Consider the following 24,930-nt stretch of genomic DNA (forward strand, 5'->3'; position numbering starts at 1 on the left):
TCAGTATTTTTACCTTGAGAACCCCATGAACAGTATGAAAAGGCAAAAAGATGGGACACGAACTCCCAAAGTCAGCAGGTGCCCAATAGGCTACTGGAGAAGAGTGGAGAAATACCTCCAGAAAGAATGAAGATTCACAGCCAAAGCAAAAACAACACCCAGTTGTGGATGTGACTGGTGGTGTAAGTCACGTCTGATGCTGTAAAGAGCAACATTGTGTAGGAACCTGGAATGTTAGGTCCATAAATCAAGGCAAATTGGAAGTGGTGAAACAGGAGATGGCAAGAGTGAACATCAACATTTTAGGAATCAGCAAACTAAAATGGATGGGAATGGGTGAATTTAACTCAGATGACCATTATATCTACTACTGTGGGCAGGAAGCCCTGAGAAGAAATGGAGTAGCCATCATGGTCAACAAAAGAGTCCCAAATGCAGTACTTGGAGGCAGTCTCAAAAACGACAGAATGATCTCTGTTCGTTTCCAAGGCAAACTATTCAATATCACAGTTATCCAAGTCTATGCCCTGACAAGAAATGCTGAAGAAGCTGAAGTTAAACGGTTCTATGAAGACCTACAAGACCTGCTAGAACTAACACCCAAAATAGATGTCCTTTTCATTATAGGGGACTGGAATGCAAAAGTAGGAAGTCAAGAGAAACCTGGAGTAACAGGCAAATTTGGCCTTGGAGTACAAAATGAAGCAGGTCAAAGGCTAACGGAGTTTTGCCAAGAGAATAGCTGAGAAAAGAAGAGAAGCTAAAGGCAAAGGAGAAAAGGAAAGATATACCCATTTGAATGCAGAGTTCCAGAGAATAGCAAGGAGAGATAAGAAAGCCTTCCTCAATGATCAACGCAAAGGAATAGAGGAAAGCAATAGAATGGGAAAGACTAGAGATTGCTTCAAAAAAAATTAGAGATCCCAAGGGAACATTTCATGCAAAGATGAGCACAATAAAAGAGAGAAATGGTATGGACCTAACAGAAGCAGAAGATATTAAGAAGAGGTGGAAAGAATACACAGAAGAACTATACAAATAGATCTTCATGACCCAGATAACCACGATGGTGTGATCACTCACCTAGAGCCAGACATCCTGGAATGTGAGGTCAAGTGGGCTTTAGGAAGCATCACTACGAGCAAAGCTAGTGGAGGTGACAGAATTCCAGTGGAGCTATTTCAAATCCTAAAAGATGATGCTGTCAAAGTGCTGCACTCAGCATGCCAGCAAATTTGGAAAATTCCGCAATGGCCACAGGACTGGAAAAGGTCAGTTTTCATTCCAATCCCAAAGGCAATGCCAAAGAATGCTCAAACTAGCACACAGTTGCACTCATCTTACACGCTAGCAAAATAATGCTCAAAATTCTCCAAGCCAGGCTTCAGCAATACGTGAACCATGAACTTCCAGATGTTCAAGCTGGTTTTAGAAAAAGCAGAGGAACCAAAGATCACACTGCCAACATCCGTTAAATCATCAAAAAAGCCAGAGAGTTCCAGAAAAAACATCTATTTCTGCTTTATTGACTATGCCAGAGGCTTTGACTGTGTGGATCACAATACACTATGGAAAATTCTGAAACAGATGGGAATACCAGGCCACTTGACCTGCCTCCTGAGAAATCTGTATGCAGATCAAGAAACAACAGTTAGAACTGAACATGGAACAACAGACTGGTTCCAAATCGGGAAAGGAGTACATCAAGCCTGTATATCGTCATCCTGTTTATTTAACTTATATGCAGAGTACATCATGTGCAATGCTGGGCTGGATGAAGCACAAGCTGGAATCAAGATTTGCTGGGAGAAATATCAATAACCTCAGATATGCAGATGACACCACTCTTATGGCAGAAAGTGAAGAAGAACTAAAGAGCATCTTGATGAAAGTGAAGGAGGAGAGTGAAAAAGTTGGCTTAAAGCTCAAAATTCAGAAAACTAAGATATTGGCATCCAGTCCCATCATTTCATAGCGAATAGATGGGGAAACAATGGAAACAGTTAGAGACTTTATTTTCTTGGGCTCCAAAATCACTGCAGATGGTGACTGCAGTCACAAAATTAAAAGACACTTGCTCCTTGAAAGAAAGGCTCTGACCAACCTAGACAGCATATTAAAAAGCAGAGATATTACTTTGCCAACAAAGGTCTGTCTAGTCAAAGCTATGGTTTTTCCAGTAGTCATGTATGAATGTGAGAGTTGGACCATAAGGAAAGCTGAGCACCAAAGAATTGATGCTTTTGAACGGTGGTGTTAGAGAAGACTCATGAGAGTCCCTTGGACTGCAAGGAAATCCAACCTGTCAATCCTAAGGAAATCAGTCCTGAATATTCATTTGAAGGACTGATGCTGAAGCTGAAACTCCAATACTTTCTCCACCCGATGCAAAGAACTGACTCATTTGAAAAGGCCCTGATGCTGGGAAAGATTGAGGGTGGAAGGAGAAGGGGATGACAGAGGATGAGTTGGTTGGATGCCATCATCAACTCTTGGACACGAGTTTGAGTAAGCTCTAAGCGTTGGCGATGGACAGGGAAGCCTGGCGTGCTGTGGTCCATCAGTGCACAAAGAGTCGGACACAGCTGAGCAGCTAACAGTTTCACTTTCATACGACTTCATTTTATTAATATTTTAATTACCTGTTTAAATGCCATATCTCCAAATACAATCAGATTCTGAAGAAATTATATTAGAAGTTAGGACTTCCAACATAGGAATTTTCAGGTAGTGGACAGGGTAGGAATGGGGGGAGTGGAACACAACTCAGCCCATAACAGAAATTGAATTCGGAGTGATCAACAGCCTGGCCATTGCTGAAAACTCATGCAGTTTCTTAGCCTTCAGGTAAGAGAGCCACTGGACTTCCTGGGTGGCACAGAGGCAAGGAATCCACCTGCCAACGCAGGAGACACAAGAGATGCAGGTTCAATTCCTGGGTTGGGAGGATCCCCCTGGGTTGGGTAGGAAATAGCAACCCTCTCCAGTTTTCTTGCCTGAAGAATCCCATAGATAGAGGAGCTGGTAGGCTACCATCCACAGGGTTACAAAGAGCTGGACACGACTGAGTGAGCACACACGCAAGAGGGCCACTCCGGCCTTCGGGAGGGCGGGAGGAGGGGCTGAGATGCCACGGTAGCCCTGTTCGGGCTCCCGGCAGGGAGGGGAGTGAGGTGCCAGGTGACACGCAGTGACACTGGGCCTGGGAGAGGAACGATCTCAGGGTTTAGGTGAGTCATCCCCTCCCTGTGGTCAGATGCTCCTCTCCACCCTGGTCACACGTTAGCGTCACCTGGATGGTTATAAGAAGCAATGTGAATGTCTGGCCCTGCCCTCAGAGACTCAGGTTCCAGGGACTCTGCAGAGCAACTTCGATCTCTTTTCAAAGCACGTGGGTGACTCTGAGGGACCGCCAGATCCCTGGGCTAGAGGATGTCCAAGCTCCCTTCCCGGCCCCAGCCATGATTCAAGCTGACTTGGGTTCTCCATTCCTGGGTCACCACATTCTCCATGCCTTTCAGATCTTTTGAATATGCTTTCATTGAACAAAACATTATGATATAATTATCCTTTATATTTGCATAGCTCATTGCTGTTTGAGGAAGTAATTTTATGGACATCAGCTCATTCAGTCCTCACGGCAACTCTTTGGGTAGGCAGCAGACATCACTCGCCCACCTTCCTTTCATTTTCCCCCAAATCACTTACCGCCTTCCAACACGCCCTATCCCTGGCTTATTTTTTAGTGTTTTCCCCTCATATCAGAATGTCAGCTTCATCAAGACAGGGCTTATTGTCTCTTTTATTCATTGCTGGCACATAGCGAGCACTCAGTAAATATTTGCATGGATGAATGAATCATAGAAGAGTAAGCTAAAACCCAGAAAGGTTGGGAGATCTGCCTGAGGCCACCCAGGAGGAAACGGAGCGGCTTCTTTGCGTGTGTATACTGCTTCTACTGCTGCTCTGGGTTTCCTAGGGTGACTGTGATATTAGAGGGGACCCGGAGGTACCAGGGGAGAGCGAAGCCAGCAGCAGAGAGAGATGCAGGTAGGCTCTCTGCTGCCAGGAAGTGCTCCTAGAATCCTAGATACCAAGACAGTTTCCTTGCCAAGGTGAGGAAAGGCAGCTTGCCCTGGCGGCCAAAGGGCTTCATTTACAGCCTCTCATTTTCACCCTGGGAACAGAAGATTCTTCCCTGGCAACCAGTGAGATTGAATCATAGGGTTCCTAAAAATTATCATAAAAATGAGGAAGCTGTCAGGTGTGACGTGGGCCGGCTGGCTAAAGGGACAGTCACGAGAGTCACACTCACTGGAAGAAGCCTCAGATACGAAACAGCTCAACCTGCCATTTTACAGATGTGAGAACAGAAGCCTCGAGAGGCCGGGTGGCTTTCTGGGGGTTCCAGAAGCCCGGCTCAGTCTCAGTCACTCTCTCCTTTCTTCACCTTCCATCACCCAGAAGCTCCCAGAACTCAAGTGGGAGTTAATCCAAATGCAGGACCACAGCTTGGGGGAATGGGTCCTGCCTCCTCTGGATCACATCTCTGGGTTCCACAGGATACACTTTTTTTTTTACTTAATTTATTTATTTGCCTGTGTCGACTCTTAGTAGCAGCACGTGGGATTTTTGTTGTGTCGTGAGGGATATTTCACTGTGGCACATGGACTCTTTAGCTGGGGCACAGGCTCCAGAAGTTGCAGGATGAGGCCTCACTAGTTGCAACTCCTGGGCTCTAGAGCACAGGGTCAATAGTTGTGGCCCACGGGCATAGTTGCTCTGTGACCTCAGTTATGCAGATGATACCACCCTAAGTGGCAAAAAGTGAAGAGGAAGTAAAAAAAAAAAATCTTGATGAAGGTGAATGGAGAGTGAAAAAGCTGGCTTAAAGCTCAATATTTAAAACACTAAGATCATGGCATCTTGTCCCATCATGACATGGCAAATAGATGGGGAAAAATAGATGGGCAGGTTTTGTTTTCTTGGGCTCCAAAATCACTGCTGATGGTGACTGCAGCCATGAAATTAAGAGATGCTTGCTCACTGGAAGAAAAGCTATGATAAACCTAGACAGTGTATTAAAAAGCAGAAACATTACTTTGCCAACAAAGGTCCATCTAGTCAAAGCTATGGTTCTTCCAGTAGTCATGTATGGACATGAGAGCTGGACCATAAATGTTGAGCGCCAAAGAATTGATGCCTTCGAAATGTGGTGCTGGAGAAGACTCTTGAGAGTCCCTTGGACAGGAAGGAGATCAAACCAGTCAATCCTAAAGGAAATCAAGCCTGAATATTCATTGGAAGGACTGATGCAGAAGCTGAAGCTCCATCTGATGTGAAGAGCCAACACATTCGAAAAGACCTTGAAGCTTGAAAATTTGAGGGTAGGAGAAGGGGACAAAAGAGGATGGGATGGTTGAATGGGATCACTGACCCAATGGACATGAGTTTGAGCAAACTTCGGGAAATAATGGACAAGGAAGCCTGGCATGCTGTAGTTCATAGGGTCGCAAAGAGTCAGACACAACTTAGCAACTGAAAAACAACAAATATGGGATCTTAGTTCCCAGACCAAGGATTGAACCCATGCCTCCTGCATTGCAAGGCAGATTCTTTACCACTGGGCCACCAGGGAAGTCCCCAAAGAGTGCTATTTATATGGGCAACAGTCACATGGACAGTCACACAGTGTGCACTGTAAATAGTTGAGAATCATGGCTTCTGAGTCTTTTGGCCTTTGTTGCTGTCTTCATCCCCTTGGCTGAGAGGCAAGGCGCCGATTTCAGAATCAACTGGCCTGGGTATGTTTGCTTCCTCTTTTTTGTGTACTGGCTGAATCAGTGTGGACTTGGATGTTTCTGGATTCATGAATCTCTGTGCTTTGTCTCCCCTCGAGATTGCATTCTAATCCTCTGTGACATTTGTCTTGTTTCCCCAGCAACCATCTCAAAAGCCATAAATAGCAGATTAAGGCTTTGAGGGCAGAAGTGAGAGACTGCACAGTTCCAGCCAGGAGATAAAAAGCCAGGTGCTCAAAGGCTGGTTTGCAGCAACACCCTCTGCTAACAAGAAAAGGAAGGTTAGCTCCGTGCATTTGAGTACCTTCTTTGTGGAAAGAGCAGGGTTTTTTTGTTCTTTTTAAATCTCCCAGAGCCTAAGGATCCATATGGTACATCTGAAACAGGGGTGGTTTGTTGGGTAATTTCATGAGCCATTTTCATTCACTTAGAAAACTGTTTAACATAAACACCATCTTCTCTACAGGGAAAGAAGAACACGGAAAATCCCCACATTTTATTTACACTCTGCCAAACTTCAAATCTTCATCAGTACATGGACAGTCGTTTTATATACTTGTCAGAGTCCGCACGTGCTGTTTTTATTTTCTGTGTCTGCACTCCTGGAAAAAACGTACTCATATCTCCTCTGCTCTCAATAAGCAGCTTTACTTCTGACACTTCTGGGCAGCAATTGTGTTTGAGGAAAGGGGGCGGGGCGGGGGGGGGTAGTTTTCTTACACCAAGCAATTGTGTGACACCAGCAAATGCCCTACAATTTCACTCAGTTCTGACACTATCTCCTCGGAGAGAGCATCTGATCCCACAGGTCAAGGGGCTCAGTCCTACAAGACTGACCCTCACTGCAGATGCTAATTAATGGTCCAGGTTATTACTTGTGCTTCTGATGACCTGGTGTAAATCAGAGGTTCCCAGGACCCTCTCCATGGGCTTGACTGATCTGGTTCAGTGGCTCACAGAACTCGGGGAAACTGTTTACTTACTAGGTTACCAGACTATTAGAAAGGATATTAAAAGATACGAATGAACAGCCATATGTATAGACACACAGGGCGAGGTCCAGAAGGGTCCTGACCACAGAAGCTTCTGTCTCCATGGAGCCTGGGGGGCGCCACCCTCCCAGCGCGTGAACGTAGTCTTCTTTGCCCACTGGGAAAGCTCTCTGAGCTTCCTTTTGGGTTTTTTTATGGAGGGTTCATTATCTAAACACAATTGATTAAATCTTGGCCACTGAAGATTGATTCAATCTCCAGCCCCTCTCCCATCCCTGGATGTGTGTGTGGGGAGAGGGACACCAAAATTTTCAACCACTCCCTGGTGGTCCAGTGGCTAAAATTCCATGCTTGCCTTGCAGGGTCCCTGGGTCTGATCCCTGGTCAGGGAACTAGATTCCACATGTTGCAACTAAGAGTTTTGCATGCTGTAACTAAAGATCTCACATGGTGCAACAAAGATCCTGCATGCCACAACTAAGACTCAGTGCAGCCAAATAAATAAACACATAAGATAAATATTTTTAAAAAAATTCTAACCCTCTAATCACTCAGCTGGTCCAGCAACTAGCTCTCATCCTTTAGGCTACTTGGAGGCCTTCCTAAAACCACCTGATCAACATAAACTCAGATGTGGTTGAAAGGGGTTTGTCATGAATCACAGACGACACTCATTTCACTCTGAAGTTATTTTAGGAATTGAGGATAAAAACCAAGTATTACAATGAAAGATGCCACTATTACTCTAAGCACTCAAGAATCACAAGGTTTGGGGAGCTGTGAGCCAAAAACCATGGACGAATACTAAAATATATATTTCTTATTCTAAATCACAATTTCACATACACATGTCTCCACAGCTGGAAAGACCAGAGTCTTTTATACATCTGGGGCATCTATTATCAGAGAAGGCGATGGCACCCCACTCTAGTCCTCTTGCCTGGAAAATCCCATGGATGGAGGAGCCTGGTGGGCTGCCGTCTATGGGGTCACACAGAGTCGGACACGACTGAGCAACTTCACTTTCAAGACATTAGAAGATCTGACCTCTGTCGGCTTCTGATCTCATCCTGTCCACTCTGCCCTCCACCCCCACTCCAGTCAACCACACTGACCTTGTAGGCTTTCCCTGCCTCCAGAACGCTGCTCAGCCGCAGCTCCTCCTACATCTACCCGCTTGTCCTTTCTATCTCAGCTCAGCTGTCTTCTCCCGGCAGACACCCATCCCTGTTTCTGAAGGAGTTCCTGCTCTCCCACTAATAATAATCAAAAACAACATGTTATGTCCTTCAGGGAACTTTTCAGAGACTGTCCTTCTCTTGGGTTACCATCTTCTGTGCTTGCATGTCAGCTGTCCCCACAGCCCCTCTGGAAGGTGATGTCTACAGGATGGGGCAGGGCCCCCACTGATTCTGCCCCACCTTGCGGAGTACATGGCCTGTAGTGAACAGGAAGGCTTAATGAATAAACTGAGAGAAGAAGTTTAGCTAGAGCCTTTTTATGCCTCTGCCTCGCTGAGCTTGGCTTGTGTGTCTGACCCTGGTCAACTCCTTATGAGGGAGGCTGGTGAGAGGAAGAGTTGTTACCAGACTGAACGTGAGTCTGCTCATGTGACACCAGCAGAGCCAATCTATGGACAATGGATTGGGCTGAGGGAAAGTATAGCGTTTATTGCAGGGCATCAAGCAAGCAGAACGGGCAGCTAGAATTCAAAAGACCTGAACTCCCCTGGCCTTTAGTATTATAGCATTAGGGATAGGCCACAGGGCGCATGATCAGCTTATGGACATTCTTCTGACTGGCTGGTGGTGAGGTAACAGGGAGATGGTTTTTGAATCTCAAGCATCCACCTTCCAGTTCCAACCAGTCTGGCGTCTGTGTCCTCCTGGTCAGCATGTATTCCCCAGTCACTCCAGTGAGTAGGGGTGGCCTAGCTTCTGCAGGACAATGCAAGGGTATGTGTCAGACTATTATCTACTTGCCTTCAGGAGGAACTAGGAGTCCTTTGACTCTATTTTCTAATCGCTGACTGCTTGAGTCTGCTGTTTGGAACTGGAGAAAGCCAAACAAGAAGTCAGGGACACAGAGGATCTTGTACCAGGCAAGGCTTTGCAGGGTCCTGCTGGGTTGCAGAGTTTCATCCCCAGATCCCTCATGGCAGGTGTGTGCAAAGCCATTCTGACATGGCCGGTGTCCTATGACTTGGTTGGCCTCGGTTAACGGAGAAGCAGAGGGTGGGGCAGAGCCATGGATGACAGAAGGCTGAAGATCACAGAACCCCTCAGAGGGGACCGTGCCAGAGATGCTGAGGTCCCCTTGTGTCAGCATACCCACCTCCCCAGCCCCTACCACTTAGCATAAAGATTCTTCCATTTATCTAGCATTTTATAAGCATTATCTCATTTTTAATTCTCACCACAATACTAGGGTAAGTATATAACCTTCATTCAACTGAAAAAAACTGAGTCTCCGAGAGGTTTAAAAAACAAACAAACTGCTCCTACCTTGCAACTAGCAAGCAATGCAATCAGGATTGGAACTTGAGACCATCTGACTTTAGAGCTCTTGACCCCCCTGTACAACCCAGCAAGAGCTTCTGGCAACATCTTGAGGTGGCCTCATAGATCTCAGTTCTCAAGAACAGAGTGATTTCTCAGTGAACTCTCCCTGCCTTCTGCCTTCCTTCACAGCCCCTGCGGTGAAGACAGTCTGCCTCTCCCATCACAGAGAAGCTCGCTGAAGCCAAAGATGGTGTCTCAAGTATTCGGTGAAAAAGTAGAATCACAGGCTGCTCTGACTTCCCATGTCCTGGAGCTACTCTTACCTTCTGAGATGGACAGTATCCTGTCTATGGAACGTGTCTCTTTCTCAATAAACCTGCTTTCACTTAAAAAAAAATAGAATGATAGAATTACACTTCTTTTTTAGTTGAAGTATAGTTGATGTATCAATATAAGTTACAGGTATACAGTACAGTGATTCACAGAATTTCACATTTTAATCAATCCTTTTTAATAAACATCACCAGAGTTTCCTGTGAAAAACACAGTGGTTCTCTCTTAGTTCCCAGTCAGCTTGGGAGGGAGTTATCAAGGCTTTGACAACATCTCATAGGCGCCAGTGGCAAAGCAATAGGCCCCAAATCACTTCCCAGAAATAACTTGGAAACACAGTGGGGAAACCTGACTGTATCCCTGGCTCTGTCACTCCCCTGCTGTGTGACTCTGGGCAACTCACCTCTGCTTCCTGTCTGTAAACAGGGAATCCCCTAAGATCTCTTCTCCTTTTCTATACATATTGATTGAGGGGCCATTGTGTGTCCATAATAGAGTGCTAGGCTTCACGGAGCCAGCCGCAAACCAGCCTGATGTAGGAGACTGTCAGATTCTACAGGGCAGAGCTTTTGACACTGGCCAGCGGGCAAACCTCCCATGTAACATTCGGTGATTGGCCAGACCCCAACCTCCCCCAAACCCTTCTGTCAGATTAGCATAATCCCAATTTATTTATTTATTTGGCCTCACCATGCAGCTTGGAGATCTTAGTTCCCAGACCAGGAATGGAACACATGCTCCTTGCAGCGGAAGCATGGAGTCCTAACCACTGGATCACCAGGGAATTGCCCACACAATCCAACTATGAAGACAGCTATACAGGAGAAGGCAATGGCACCCCACTCCAGTCCTCTTGCCTGGAAAACCCTGGACGGAGGAGCCTGGTGGGCTGCAGTCCATGGGGTTGCTAAGAGTCGGACACGACTGAGCGACTTCACTTTCACTTTTCACTTTCATGCATTGGAGAAGGCAATGGCAACCCACTCCAGTGTTCTTGCCTGGAGAATCCCAGGGACGGGGGAGCCTGGTGGGCTGCCGTCTATGGGGTTGCACAGAGTCGGACACGACTGAAGCGACTTAGCAACAACAGCAGCATACAGGTACAGCCACTACTGAGACTAGTACGGAGGTTCCTTAAAACACTAAAAACGGAACTACCATATGATCCAGCAATTGCACTTGTAGGCATAAACCCAGAGAAATCATGCTTGAGGAGGTGCCTGCACGCTAGTGTTCACTGTAGCACCATTTACAATAGCCAGGACATGGAAGTAACCTATATGTCCATGGTAGAGGAATGGGTAAAGACATGGCTTGTATATTGCTCAGCCATTAAAAAAAGAAAAGAACAAAATTACTGCCATTTGCAGCAACATGGATGGACCTAGAGACTGTCTTACTGAGTGAAGTCAGACTCAGAAAGACAAATATATGATTCAGCTTAATGTGTGATCTGAAAAAAAGGATACAAATGAACTTATTTACAAACCACAGGTAGAGTCACAGGTGTAGAGAACAAACCAGGGGCTGGGGGAGTGGGGAGGGATAAATTGGGAGATTGGAATTGACATTTACACACTGCTGTATATAAAATACATGGCACTAGCATAGATAGAGTAGATGCTAATGAGAATCTATTGTATAGAATAGGGAACTCTATTCAGTACTCCGTAATGGCCTATATTCCAAAACAACCTAAATAAAGGGCGGATGTATCTATTTGTGTAATTGATCCACTTGGCTATATAAGTAAAAGTAACACAACTTCGTAAATCAACTATACGCCAAAAAAAAAAAAAAATTAAGGCTACAAATACTATTAAAAAAAAAAAAAAGACACCTAACAAACTCCCTGCAGTTCACATCTAGCTAGCCTGGCATATTTGTAAAGCTCCTTCTTTTCGGCCCTGGCTGAAGTGGCCTTGGTGGACCGAGGGGCTGGGGTGGGCGAACTGGAACCCCAAGAAGGACCTGGGCAGGAAGAAGCTGAGGACACGGCCGGGAAGCGCCGCCCAGCCAGTGCCCCGGGCCTGGCGCCCCTGGGGCGGCCCCCAAGGCAGGGACCGAGGGGGCAACGGGGCCCCTCCCGGGATCACCTGCGCGCGATGGGGCGGGGCCGGGGGCGGGATCCCGGGGCAGCCCGAGCCGCGGCGGCTTCTGCGGCGCTGGCGGGAGGCGGAGCGGGGCGGCGGCCGGAGCGCGGGGCTCCCCCGAACAGGTAGGAGGAGCGGGAAGCGGGGGACCCCGAGTCTCCGGGGGCACGGGCGGTCCGGCTCGGGCGCGGCGGGTCACAATCCACCTGCCGGCCTCGATCCTCGGAGGGGAGCCGGGAGAGGGGATGTGAGGGGTCCCCAAGTCCCACCCACCCCCGTCCCCCTTCGTTGGAGGAGGTGCCTGGGGTCTGCGCCCGGAAGGCGGTGGTTTGTGGTCCGAGTGGAGAGGGAGGTCGGTTGTCTTCTTCGGGCTTTGGAAGTGGGGATGGGGCAGGCGACGCAAGCTCGACCCTCGCAGAGAAGCCTGCGTTTGGGGCGTGTTATTCCGAGCATCCGGCAGGCAAGTCGTTTCCTTGTCCCACCTCCCTCACTAAGCCTTTGGCAGAGGGACCGAGACTCCCCGGAAGAAAAGAGACCCGGCCAGCCAGGAGGTAGAAGAGATTTTAAACCGCTCAGGACCTCTGTTGGCTTCATCTGTGAAATGGGCGTCTGGAAGGGTCGGCCCTGTGCGGAAGCCCCTCTTGGAGGAGGATCTATGACAACCCACGGCTAGGAGGAAGAACCCAGGGTTCTGGTTCAGATCAGCCAACTCCGCAGCTCCGGAGAAAGGAGGCGGGGACGCGTTCTGTGGTCTGGGTACCTGTCAGGAGGAGGACATGGGTGTGTCATATACTAGGCGGGCTTCGAGGGATCTAGGAATCCCTCTAGTCTGGGAGGAGGGTCGGGAAGGTTCCTTGGAGGAAGTGGGATTGAGTGGCGCTAGTGGTGAAGAATCCGCCAGCCAGTGCAGGAGCTGCGGGAGACAGGCTCAGTCGCTGCATGGGGAAGATCCCCTGGAGAAGACTGCCTGGGAAATGCCATAGACGGAGGAGCCTGGCAGGCTACAGTCCATGGGGTCGCAAAGAGTCAGACACGACTGAGGGACGAAACAACAGCCGTGAAGAAAGAAAGCATAGTGCTAAGAGCTGCTGCTTTGCAATCAGTCAGCCTGGGCTTTGGAATCCCTGCTTTGCTCCTTAAGTGTTAGTCGCTCAGTCGTGCCTGATTCTTTGCGACCCCATGGACTGCAGCCCACCAGGTTCCTCTGTCCATGAGATTTTCCAGGCAAGGATACTGGAGTGGGTTGCCATTTCCTTCTCCAGGGGATCTTCCCAACCCAGGGATCGAACCTGGGCCTCCTGCACTACAGGCAAATTCTTTACTGCCTGATCTACAAGGGAGTCTTGGGCAGGACTTTGCATTTCTCTGCGGTTTGCTTTACTCCGTAAACAAGGCAATTTCTTTGACAGATTATCAGATAGTCCATATAAAGTGCTTAGGACAAGCTCTGTATATTATAGGCACTCAGTAAAAATGAGCTGTTAATTTCCACTAGGCTTCTTGGGGTCAGGGGCCATGCCTCTTTGGTTCACCATTATATGGTGCCCCATGGACAGAGGAGCCTGGCGGGCTCCAGTCCCTGGGGTCACAAAAGAGCTGGACACAACTTAGAGACTAAACAACAACAAAAACAGTAGGTCTCACCGCACATTTGTTGAATGAATGGACGATGAGTGAGTATGTAGTACTGCAGTTGGTGTGTGGCAAGTAGTCAATAAATAGTGAATTTAGAGATGGCCAGACCCTAACAGATGGGTATGGATAGGAGACGGTGGTCTAGGTGGATAGAGCAGTGTAACAGACTAAGATAAGCCCAGAGCAACAGATTTGGGGCACCCCTTCTTGAGGGGGGCAAGGGAGTAACATGATTAGCTCAGCCAGAGCGCAGAGTAGGGGAAGGCACACAGAATGCTGGAATCCTGACCTGGCGGCCACATGGAAGTAGATGGAGCAGCTGGAACTCTAGGTAGGTCAGATGCCTTTCTCGCGTCCTCTAAGTGTCCATCCCCAAGTTGCAGGGGTCAGGGGTGCCAAGAGGCAGCAAAGGACGGTGTGTGCCTGATGAGAACGGAAGAGGAAACGGGAAAGGGGCTCCCGTGGCCCCCTCGTGGCAGCGGGACCTTCCTCACCTGGTCCTGCTGTGTCCTGGCTGCTGGTGACGTAGCTGAAGGGGGCAGTGTGGGGCCAGGTGGGCCGACCCCCCCGGGTGTGCGTGCTCAGCCAGGCTCGTGGGGAGCTGGGCCAGGGGATCGTGCTGGGTCTCTGGGGAAATCTGCTCTAGTGGAATCAAAGCTTATCCCCACAGCTGGTTCTCACGTCCTTCGTCTCCTCTTGTGGACCGTGGCCACTGCCGTCTCAGGCCGGGAGGGAGCTGTGTCCTCGAGGTGGAACCACTCTTAGTCAAGTGAGGAGCCTACAGCCTGTCTGACGTCCTGGCAGGCAGCCTGTTGAGGGTTCCATCTCCCTGCGGTGACTAGGAAAGCAGAGATCTGAAGGGGAGGTGAGAGATTTGGGCAAACACATCAAGAGGACATGGGAGGCACTGTATCTCTCTGAAGAGCCAAGTTCAAAGCGTTTCCTCTAAGCGCTTCCATAATTGCTCATAATCATTCAATATCTGTGTTTCCCACTGACTTGTAAACTCAGGGAATAAGCCTGCCTCCTTTCTCACCATGCCCCACCTACAACAGTGCCCCGCACATAGCAGGCATTCAGTGGAAGTCTGTGGAATGCATGAACCCAGGCTGAGGACTGGGGCTCTTGGCTTTGAGAGGAGAGCTTTGATTTTCCAGGGAGAGCATCTCTTTACAGAAGTGATGTAGACACCCCAAGTTCTCCCCTCCTACCCACCCCCTCACCGCCACCCTCGTCTCCCATCCAATCCCCACCTCCTAGCTTGAAAGGCGTGTCCCCCATCACATGTTCTGAGCCTCTGCCTTCTCTCCTGCCACCATCAGGGTCTTTTCTCAGGGAAGAATCCCCTGCTGGTAGAATTTACACCTGAGAGACAGGCCTGGACACTGTGCTGCTCCTCCCAGCATGATAGTCAGCCCCCTAAAGACCCCCTAGGCTCTGAGAGGAGGAAAGCAACATCCAGTCTGATCCCTATCCTGCAGGATCACAGGGTGTAGGAGCTACAGTTCAGTTCAGTTCAGTAGCTCAGTTGTGTCCGACTCTTTGTGACCCCATGGACTGAAGCACAAAAGGCCTCCCTGTCGATCACCTACTCCTGGAGTTTACTCAAATTCATGTCCATTGAGTCAGTGATGCCATCCAACCATCTCATCCTCTGTCACCCCCTTCCCTCCCACCTTCCAGCTTTCCAAGCATCAGGGCCTTTTCAAATGAGTCAGTTCTTCACATCAGGTGGCCAAAGTTTTGGAGTTTCAGCCTCAGCATCAGTCCTTCTGATGAATATTCAGGACTGATTTCCTTTAGGTTGGACTGGTTGGATCCCCTTGCAGTCCAAGGGACTCTCAAGAGTCTTCTCCAACACCACAGTTCAAAAGCATCAGTTCTTTGGCACTCAGCTTTCTTTATAGTCCAACTCTCACACCCATACATGACTCCTGGAAAAACCATAGCTTTGACTAGACGGACCTTTGTTGGCAAAGTAATGTCTCTGCTTTTTAATATGCTGTCTAGGTTGGTCATAATTTTTCTTCCAAGGAGTAAGCGTCTTTTAATGTCATGGCTGCCGTCACCACCTGCAGTGATTTTGGAGCCCAAAAAGATAAAGTCTGTCACTGTTTCCACTGTTTCCCCATCTACTTGTGATGAACTGATGGGACCAGATGTCATAATCTTAAGTTTTCTGAATGTTGAGATTTAGGCCAACTTTTTCACTCTCCTCTTTCACTTTCATCAAGAGGTTCTTTAGTTCTTCTTTGCTTCCTGCCATAAGGGTGGTGTCATCTGCATATCTGAGGTTATTGATATTTCTCCCGGCAAACTTGATTCCAGCTTGCGCTTCATCCAGCCTGGCATTTCACATGATGTACTCTGCATATAAGTTAAATAAGCAGGGTGACACTATATAGCCTTGACATACTCCTTTTCCTATATGGAACCAGTCTGTTGTTCCATGTCCAGTTCTAACTGTTGCTTCTTGACCTGCATACAGATTTCTCAAGAGGCAGGTCAGGTGGTCTGGTATTCCCATCTCTTTCAGAATTTTCCACAGTTTGTTGTGATCCACGCAGTCAAAGGCTTTGGCATAGTCAGTAATGCAGAAGTAGATGCCACAGGGACCCTTAAAGGTAATAGAGGCTCCTTCAGGTGAGGACACTGGAGTGCAGAAAAGATGAGATACACCCGGTGAAGAACTGTTAGGGGAGACCTCAAGCCTCCTTATCCAAGTGCTTTGTCACTACAGTGATCGGGGAGATTCTCTGGGAATGTGAATACTACAACACTTCCCTTTACTTTCCAGTCTTGCAATAAAATAGAATGGAAAGTTAAAAAAGGAAAGGTAAAGTGGATTTTTAAGTTGCCCAGTAAACGCTTTTAATTAAAAAGAAGAAAAAAAAACCCCTCATATATATTGAAAATAAAGACCCCAAATTATATATGTTCAATTTACTTTTTAAAAGATATGTTTGGTATTGAAGAAAAATAATCCAAAGCAGGAGCCTCTCTAACCTGGGCCAGGTATTGCTGGCCAAGCAGTGCCTGTGCTGGGGTGTACCCTGCAGGCTACCATACCAGGGCCTCTGCAGGCAGCCCAGAACCAGTGGTGGGTTTGTTTCTCCTGGACCACCTCCAAGCACAGAGCGCACTGCCCTATCGATTTCTGCATCTCCATCCATCCGGCCTCCTGATGCAGTCGTTGGCGTCTGGGTTTCTGATATCCCACTCTTTGCTTTGGGATCTGGCAGGGTGGATCCTGCTTTGTCTTCTTTCAAAGGAGTTCCTCATCAGGACGATAAGTCCTCCGTGGGCAGGAGGAGGCAGGAAGGGAGAAAGGGGACCAAGCCAAGGCCAGAGCCTGCCAGTCAGCAGGTCTCCGTGGATTCCTCAGCAGGGCTGGGTGTCAGTACAGTTGAGGGGTAGGACCAGAGCGTGGCAGCTGGGCTGGAACCTCTCCTGTGGTTTGAAGCTCCCGGGGGTGTTGGCTGCAGTTTGGCCTAAGGAAGGGAAAGGGGGTGTGGCGATCTCTAAAGACAGGAGAGGCCTGTTCTTCAGCCAGCTGCCAGGCCTGTGGTGAGGGGCCTCCCGCCTGGGTCGGACACTCCTGAGCAGTTGGGGCCCTCAGCAGGGCTGCCAGGTCCTATGACACCCCGTGGACGGCTCGAGGAGGTGGAGGGGGCAGTGTTGGAAGCTCCTGGCATGTCAGGGGTCCATGCAGACCCTGGATGGCCAGGGCAGCCTCAGCCAGCAGGGAGGATGGGGTGCAGAGCTGGGAAGGAGGCCTCGGTTTTCGAGCTATGGGATTTTGTTCAAGCCACATCACCTCCCTGAGGTTCAGTTTCCCAATTTATTAAAGGGGATGCTATCCAAGGCCCTTACTTATAAAGATGAGTTTCCCTTCCCCTTCAGAGAAGCTTGTGTCTTGGTACCTATTGAGTCAGCTGTTCGGGCCAACGAGCATCAGGGTGGTTCAGTTCTTCCACAGTTCGCACATCATTCATTCATTCACTCAGTCACTCACTCATTCGTCAAGACTAACACCTGCCTCTGGCTTGTGCTGAAAGTTCAGAGAGACCTCTCTTTCCTGCTCTATGTCTGGTTTCTTGCAGAGCTCCCAGCACATGGGGCCTGGCCTTCTGCAGCTTCCACCTTTTCCTCCACCGGGGATCATCTCTTTCAGTCTGCTGTACAATAAAAAGCAATAGTGTGGGACTTCCCTGGCGGTCCAGTGGTTAAGTCACTGTGCTTCCAATGTAGGGGGGCATGGGTTTGATCCCTGGTTGGGGAACTAAGTTCCCACATGTCCTGTGGCACAGCCAAAAAAAATTAACCCTACGAGGACTTCCTTGGTGGTTCACAAGTGGTTAAGACTCTACTCTCCCAATGCAGGGGGCCTGGGTTTGATCCTTGGTTGGGGAACTAAGATCCCACATGCTGCACTGCATGGCCAAAAAATAAATAAAAATAAATGAATAAAAAATTAAAAATGCAATTGTGTAACTTGTTCCCCCAGCTGCTGTCCCTGATCCCCTAACTCTCCTTCAGATATTCCTAAGGTTTTAGCCTTCAGGTCTCAGAGAGAAATAAATGGTCAATGGTTAATGCCTGCTTGCTGTGGGTTTACTGGGGCCCACACAGCACTAAATGCTCCTCGTGCCTCAGTCCCTCTCCTACCCACGGCAGCCCAGGAAGTGAGTAGTTTCCCCTCGCTCCCTGCTGAGGGTCACAGAGGGCTGGCGGTCGCAGAGCTAACCCAGGACGCCAGTTTGCCTTCATGGGCCCCTTCCTCCATAACAAATATTCAGTTATCTTAATAACTGTATTGGTACATTAAAACATTTTCTTCATCCTAAAAGTTCCTGTTTTCTTCTGATTTTGAAAGAAATAAGAAACATTTTTTGTGAGCCCCCAAAAGTCCTGTGAGCCCTAGGCACTTGGTCTCCTGGGTCCTGGAGAGACACAGGCCCTGAGGCTAGGCAGAAGCTAGGCTGAGATTCTAGGAAGTCCTAACCTCCTCCCTGTACTGCCCTTCAGCAATTAAGAAAAAAAAAAAGAACAGGCAAGAAACTGCAGAAAAGGGACTAATTAGCCAAACTCCTAATGCCTGTGGCGGTATTAGTAGTCCTTTCTGGAAAATGTCACTTGGTTTATTTCCTCACCTCCCCCTCAACTCCTAACCCCTTTCTCACTATTTCTTGACCAAAACTTTTTTCCAAGAGCCAAGTCCGCTCTGTCCTCTTTTGTGGAATCTGTAGATGCCCTACGTTGGTCTTTGCTCCGGTCTCAGACCTTAACGGTAAGTGGTTTGCCCAGAGGACAAAAGAGGATTTATTTATTGTACAGAAGCAGCTCCATGTTCCTACCTAATCCCCAGAAATGATGTCACTGATCATAGTAATAATAACAATAGCAATTCATATTTTTGAGAGCGCTGAGTGTGCTGGGCATCTGCTAATCATTTGTAATCACTTGGCATGAACTGTCTCCTGAAAACCTAACCCTATGGGAGAGTGGGGAGAAAATGAGATAGCTTGTCAGTCCTCCAGAAGAAAAGGTGGCAGAATGTGAATCTCGAATCAAGGCTGACAAATTCAGCTATCCTTATGCATGAGGTATGTCGATTAAAGAAAAGCAAGATGCTATTTTTATCATCTCCATTTTGCAGATGAAGAAACTGAGGCTTAGAAAGACTAAGTGAGATGCTCAAAAGGCAGGACGAGGATGGGGGCCTTAGTAGGGAACTGGGCTGAGTCTGTTAGTCTGTTGTCAGAGTGTGAACCCCGTGAGGGCAGGGACCATACCCCACGGTCTCCCCCATCATCTGGCACAGTGCCGTGGTACACACGCTTCCAGTGTGGAATGAGTGACTGGCCTCTGCACTGTCCTCTAATGACACTTACCCGCTTTGGGTCCCTGCTGCTCGTCTTGGGAGAGTCACTGCTTCCTGTCCCTGTAGTGCCGAGGTTGGCAGCTACAGCCCTGGGGGAGTCTGTTGTTGTTTCAGTCGCTGAGACATGTCCGACTGTTTTGTCACCCCATGGACTGCAACCCACCAGGCTCCTCTGTCCGTGGGGTTTCCCAGGCAAGAATGCTGGAGTGGGTTGCTATTTCCTTCTCCAGGGGATCTTCTTGACCCAGGGATCGAATCTTGAGTCTCCTACGCTGGCAGGCAAGTTCTTGACCACTGAGCACCACGGAAGCCCTTGGAGCAGCTCCAAGCCCTGCTGAGATGAGGAATCAGTCAAATCAGACCAAGGCTCAGGCATTCACTTGCCCATCGATGCTCTTCCAACCCCAGCCCCCACCCCAGTCTGTAGAATCCCACCGAAGGAGTTGACCTCCTACCAAGGCTGCTGCTGCCTGGAACTCAGAGATGAAGCCTGGCAGACACACAGGCAGCGTGCCAGCCAGAAGAGAGTGGCTGACGGAGTCTGTGTCTCTCTGCCCCTGGGCTCATTTTTTCTTTTCCAAGTGCCTCTGGCTCTTCCACAGGGCACATTACCAGGCTGAGAGCAAGTACCCCCAGGGGAACTTGAATTCACTCACCAAAATAATTAGATGCCTAAGAAGTACAACAACTGTTATAAAAGACAGTAAATCCAGCAGCATATGTCATCTGGAGCAGAATGATGAGGGAGATGGACCAAGATCTTGAAGCAAAGCATGATAATTTTGTTAATATTTAAAAAGATTAGGGAAGAGCTTTGCAGAATAATACAAGGACAAGAAGTCCTAGGAGGCAACGAAAGCACAAGATTAGCCGTGAAACTTGCCGTTGTTGTTGGTTAGTTGCCAAGTGGTGTCCCACTCCTTTGCTACCCCATGGACTGCAGCCCCCAGGGTCCTCTGTCAGTGGGATTTTCTAGGCGAGAAGACTGGAATGGATTGCCATTTCCTCCTCCAGGGGATCTTCCTGACCAGGGATCAAACTGTGATGCCTGCTCGGCAGGCGGACTCTTTACCCCTGCACCACCAGGGAAGCCCATGGAAGATACACTAGTTAAAATAAAGGACACACCTGGCAGAAGTCCTAGCCTCCCCTCTACTTGGCCTCAGGTCAGAAGCGCCACAGAGGAAGGCGCTCTGTTCTCACGGTCTGTAAACAGAACAGAGCTCTGCAATCCAGCTGGACCCTGTGCCCCAGCGACGAAAGAGACATTGCCGTCTTTCAGCCTGTTCCGTTCTCCACTTCTTTCTTCAGAAATGGTCACATTGCCTCGTTATATGTTTTGGGCCAATATGGCTGTCAAATCAACTCTGAATCAGGCTCTGGCAACAAAAGAAAATAAAACAAATTTGTGGTAAAAAAAAAAAGGACACAATAGATGGTTAAAATATCAGGTTGGATACAATTAAATTAACATTTCCCAGGTGGTGCTAGTGGCAAAGAGCCTGCCTGCCAATGCAGGAGACATGAGAGACGTACGTGGGTTCGATCCCTGGGTCAGGAAGATCCCTTGGAGGAGGGCATGGGAACCCACGTCAGTATTCCTCATGGACAGAGAATCCTGGCCAGGCTATGGTCCATAGGGTCACAAAGAGTCGGACACAACTGAAGTGTTAGCACGCATACGTGCAGTAAAGAGGAGAATCAGATTGAGAACTGTCCCAGAAGGAAGCAGGAAAAAATAAAGAGATAACAAATGAAAAAGAAAATCCAAGAGGGGAGGAGAGTAGAAGTAGGTGTCCTGAAAGGAGAGGAGACGAAAAAATGGAGAATAAGGGAGAACTGAAGAAATAATAGAGATTAAACGTTCCAGGATTAAAGGAAAATGAATGAAATCAGACTGAAAGGACTCATGGAGTCGCCAACAGCAGAAAAATCCACACAAAATATCATGATAAAATCGAAAATCTGCAATACAAAGAAGAAGGGCAGAGAGAAATAGCCTCCCTTACAAAGCACCAAGATTTAGACTGATGTTATACATCTCAATAACAACACTTGATCAAGGAAGTCAAGGAATAATGTTATTATAAGAATTGAAAGAAGACAACCCTTTCAATCCAGAATTTTAAAGGCCAAATCATCATTCAAACATGAGGTCATACTAAAAATATTCTTAGACAAATAAAGCCTTAGAAGGTGGAATACACAAAGACCCACATTGAAAATACTCTGAAGGAACTACTTGAATAATAAAAGAAACAAACCCAGGAGCTGCTGCAGGAGCTGTCAGAAGTCAGGGTGTTTAAGTCTGGGGTCAATGCAAGAAACAGAAATAGAACTCAACAGTTTTGGTAGGAAGGGATTTTATGCACCCGATTCTTTTAAGATCTTAGAAAGGCTGGAGGCTTCCAAAACACTGCAGACTGGAGAGCTCTGGCACCTGCCATAGTCAGGAAGGTGAAGGAATCACGAAGCTTCATGGAAGTACTGAATTGAAGGATACATGACCACGGTCATGTGATCCAGGGATCCAGACGCTTGTCTGCTGTAACTGCCTGGATTCTGAATCTCAGAGTCTGACTACAACACCCACTCCATGTTTTAAACAGAAGACCTGCCGTGGGCCTAGACATTTCAGGAAGTAACACTGTCCAGCTAGAATGACATTGATCTGTTTCATCGAATTTATTTTGTTGCTTTCTATTGATGGCAAGTTTTCCATTTTCAGAAACAATAGAACATTTCTGTTTACAGGTTATTTTTTAATGTTTTAAAAGAAAAGTCGGTCCAGGGATCTCAAGCCATCATGATTGGTGCAAACAATTATTATAAGTAATCAGAGGTGGAAGAGGTGTCCTGGGGAGAAGACAGTCGGGTGTCATGACCAAGGAAGGTTTAGACTGGGGTAGCATTGGGAAGATGGCACTGGAGAAAAGGCCAATTTCCTGATTATCTGTCCCTGTGTAGCCAACTGCTGCAAGACTTAGTGGCTTGATGGCTCCATGGGTTGAGCAGACTCAGTGGAGAGGTCCTTGCTTGGGGTCTGACACGTGGTTTCTGCCTGACATTCACATCTCAAGGCTCAGCTGGTCTGGGTGTCTGTGGTGGCTCACTCATGTGGCAGCTTAGTGACACGTGGCTGTCAATTGGGAGTACAGCTGGAGCTGTCAACTAGCATATCTACCCATGACCTCTGCACAAGCTTGGGGCTTCTCAGAGCATGTCAGCTGGGTTCCAAGAAGGAGCGAGCATTCTGAGACGCAGGAAGCAGAAGCTTCCCTGAAGGGCTTTAACCCCAACAGCCATTGTTGCTTCTGCCATATCCTAGTGATCCCAGCAGTCATGGGGCCCACCTAGATTCAAGGGAGTGGAGAAACAGACTCCATCTCTTCAGTGGGGAGATAACTGTGTAGCTAGTAATAGCTTCCCAGTGTGGGAGGCACAGGTGAGGCATGGGTAAGTTTAAGGAGACAGGAAGTTGCTCATTCCCTGCCTAGGGTTGGGAAGAAAGGGAGGAGACAGGTGCTGGTGGATAAAACTGGAAAAGGTTCATGGAAGATTTTGGATGATAAAACAAAGAATGATGGCTTTATTCTGTGACCAGCCAGAAGTAGATGGATGGTATTGGAATAAAAGAGAGACACCATGCAGAAGGCCAAGGTCTCAGCCATTTTTTCTCCAACAAAGGATCCTTAGGGAAGACAGCTAGTAGCTTCTGTTCATTTACAGTAGAATATCCCAGCAGCATGAAGGAGTGGAAAACACACACACACACACACACTGCCCTCAATCCACTAAGCACTTGTTAGACAATTATTGTATGGCAGGTGCATGGCCAGACCAGGCACTGTGGAGAGAAGTCTGCGATTCAGAAACCGCTGGGCTATCCTGCAAATACTGGTGTTTCTACATTCATTCTATAGCTTCTAGTTCTCCTCTTGGACTCCTCGTGGACCCCAAATCCTTTGCTAGGACAATGAAAAGGCAAAAAGATAGGACACTGAAAGATGAATTCTCCAGGTGGGTAGGTGCCCAGTATGCTACTGGAGATCAGTGGAGAACTAACTCCAGAAAGAATGAAGAGATGGAGCCAAAGCGAAAACAACACCCAGTTGAGGATGTGACTGGTGATGCAAGTAAAGTCCGATGCTGTAAAGAGCAATATTGCATAGAAACCTGGAATGTTAGGTCCATAAATCAAGGCAAATTGGAAGTGGTCAAACAGGAGATGGCAAGAGTGAACATCGACATTTTAGGAATCAGTGAACTAAAATGGACTAGAATGGGTGAATTTAATTCGGATGACCATTATATCCACTACTGTGGGCAGGAATTCCTTAAAAGAAGTGGAGTAGCCATCATGGTCAACAAAAGAGTCCCAAATGCAGTACTTGGATGCAATCTCAAAAACGACAGAATGATCTCTGTTGATTTCCAAGCCAAACCATTCAATATCACAGTAATCCAAGTCTATGCCCCAACCAGCAATGCTGAAGAAGCTGAAGTTGAATGGTTCTATGAAGACCTACAAGACCTTCTAGAACTAACACCCAAAAAAGATGTCCTTTTCATTATAAGGGACTGGAATGCCAAAGTAGGAAGTCAAGAGATACCTGGAGTAACAGCAAATTTGGCTTTGGAGTACAAAACAAAGCGGGTCAAAGGCTAACAGAATTTTGCCAAGAGAACACAATGGTCGTAGCAAACACCCTCTTCCAACAACACAAGAGAAGACTCTACACATGAACGTCATCAGATGGTCAATACTGACTTCAGACTGATTATATTCTTTGCAGCCAAAGATGGAGAAGCTCTATACAGTAAGCAAAAACAAGACTGGGAGCAGATTGTGGCTCAGATCATGAACTCCTTATTGCCAGATTCAGACTTAATTTGAAGAAAGTAGGGAAAACCACTAGACCATTCAGGTATGACCTAAATCATATCTCTTATGATTATACAGTGGAAGTGACAAATAGACTCAAGGGAATAGATCTAATAGACAGAATGCCTAAAGAACTATGGACAGAGGTTCATGACATTGTACAGGAGGCAAGGATCAAGACCAGCCTCAAGAAAAAGGCAAAATGGTTGTCTGAGAAGGCCTTAGAAATGGCTGAGGAAAGAAGAGAACCAAAAGGCAAAGGACAAAAGCAAAGATATACTCATTTGAATGCAGAGTTCCGGAGAATAGCAAGGAGAGATAAGAAAGCCTTCCTCAGTGATCAATGCAAAGAAATAGAGGAAAACAACAGAATGGGAAAGACTAGAGATCTCTTCAACAAAATTAGATATACCAAGGGAACATTTCATGCAACGATGAGCACAATAAAGGACAAAAATGATAGGGACCTAACAGAAGCAGAAGATATTAAGAAGAGGTGGCAAAAATACACAGAAGAACTATACAAAAAAGATCTTCATGACCCAGATAACCACAATGGTGTGATCACTTACCTAGAGCCAGACATCCTGGAATGTGAAGTCAAGTGGGCCTTAGGAAGCATCACTGCGAGCAAAGCTAGTGGAGGTGATGGAATTCCAGCTGAGCTACTTCAAATCCTAAAAGATGATGCTGTCAAAGTGCTGCACTCAGCATGCCAGCAAATTTGGAAAATTCCGCAATGGCCACAGGACTGGAAAAGGTCAGTTTTCATTCTAATCCCAAAGGAAGGCAATGCCAAAGAATGT

At 47.5% G+C, this 24,930-nt stretch overlaps 1 protein-coding gene across 1 annotated transcript in view; it reads left to right on the forward strand.

Moving 5' to 3' along the window:
- Window positions 11,800-24,930, forward strand: part of NCMAP (non-compact myelin associated protein) — a 49,570-nt gene continuing 36,439 nt past the window's right edge. Inside the window, exon 1 of the mRNA XM_018055915.1 lies at window positions 11,800-11,845. The gene's annotated coding sequence lies outside the window, so the exon portion shown is untranslated. The remainder of the gene's footprint in view (window positions 11,846-24,930) is intronic.

Source organism: Capra hircus, chromosome 2, assembly GCF_001704415.2.
Source record: "Capra hircus breed San Clemente chromosome 2, ASM170441v1, whole genome shotgun sequence".
Classification (NCBI taxonomy): domain Eukaryota; kingdom Metazoa; phylum Chordata; class Mammalia; order Artiodactyla; family Bovidae; genus Capra; species Capra hircus.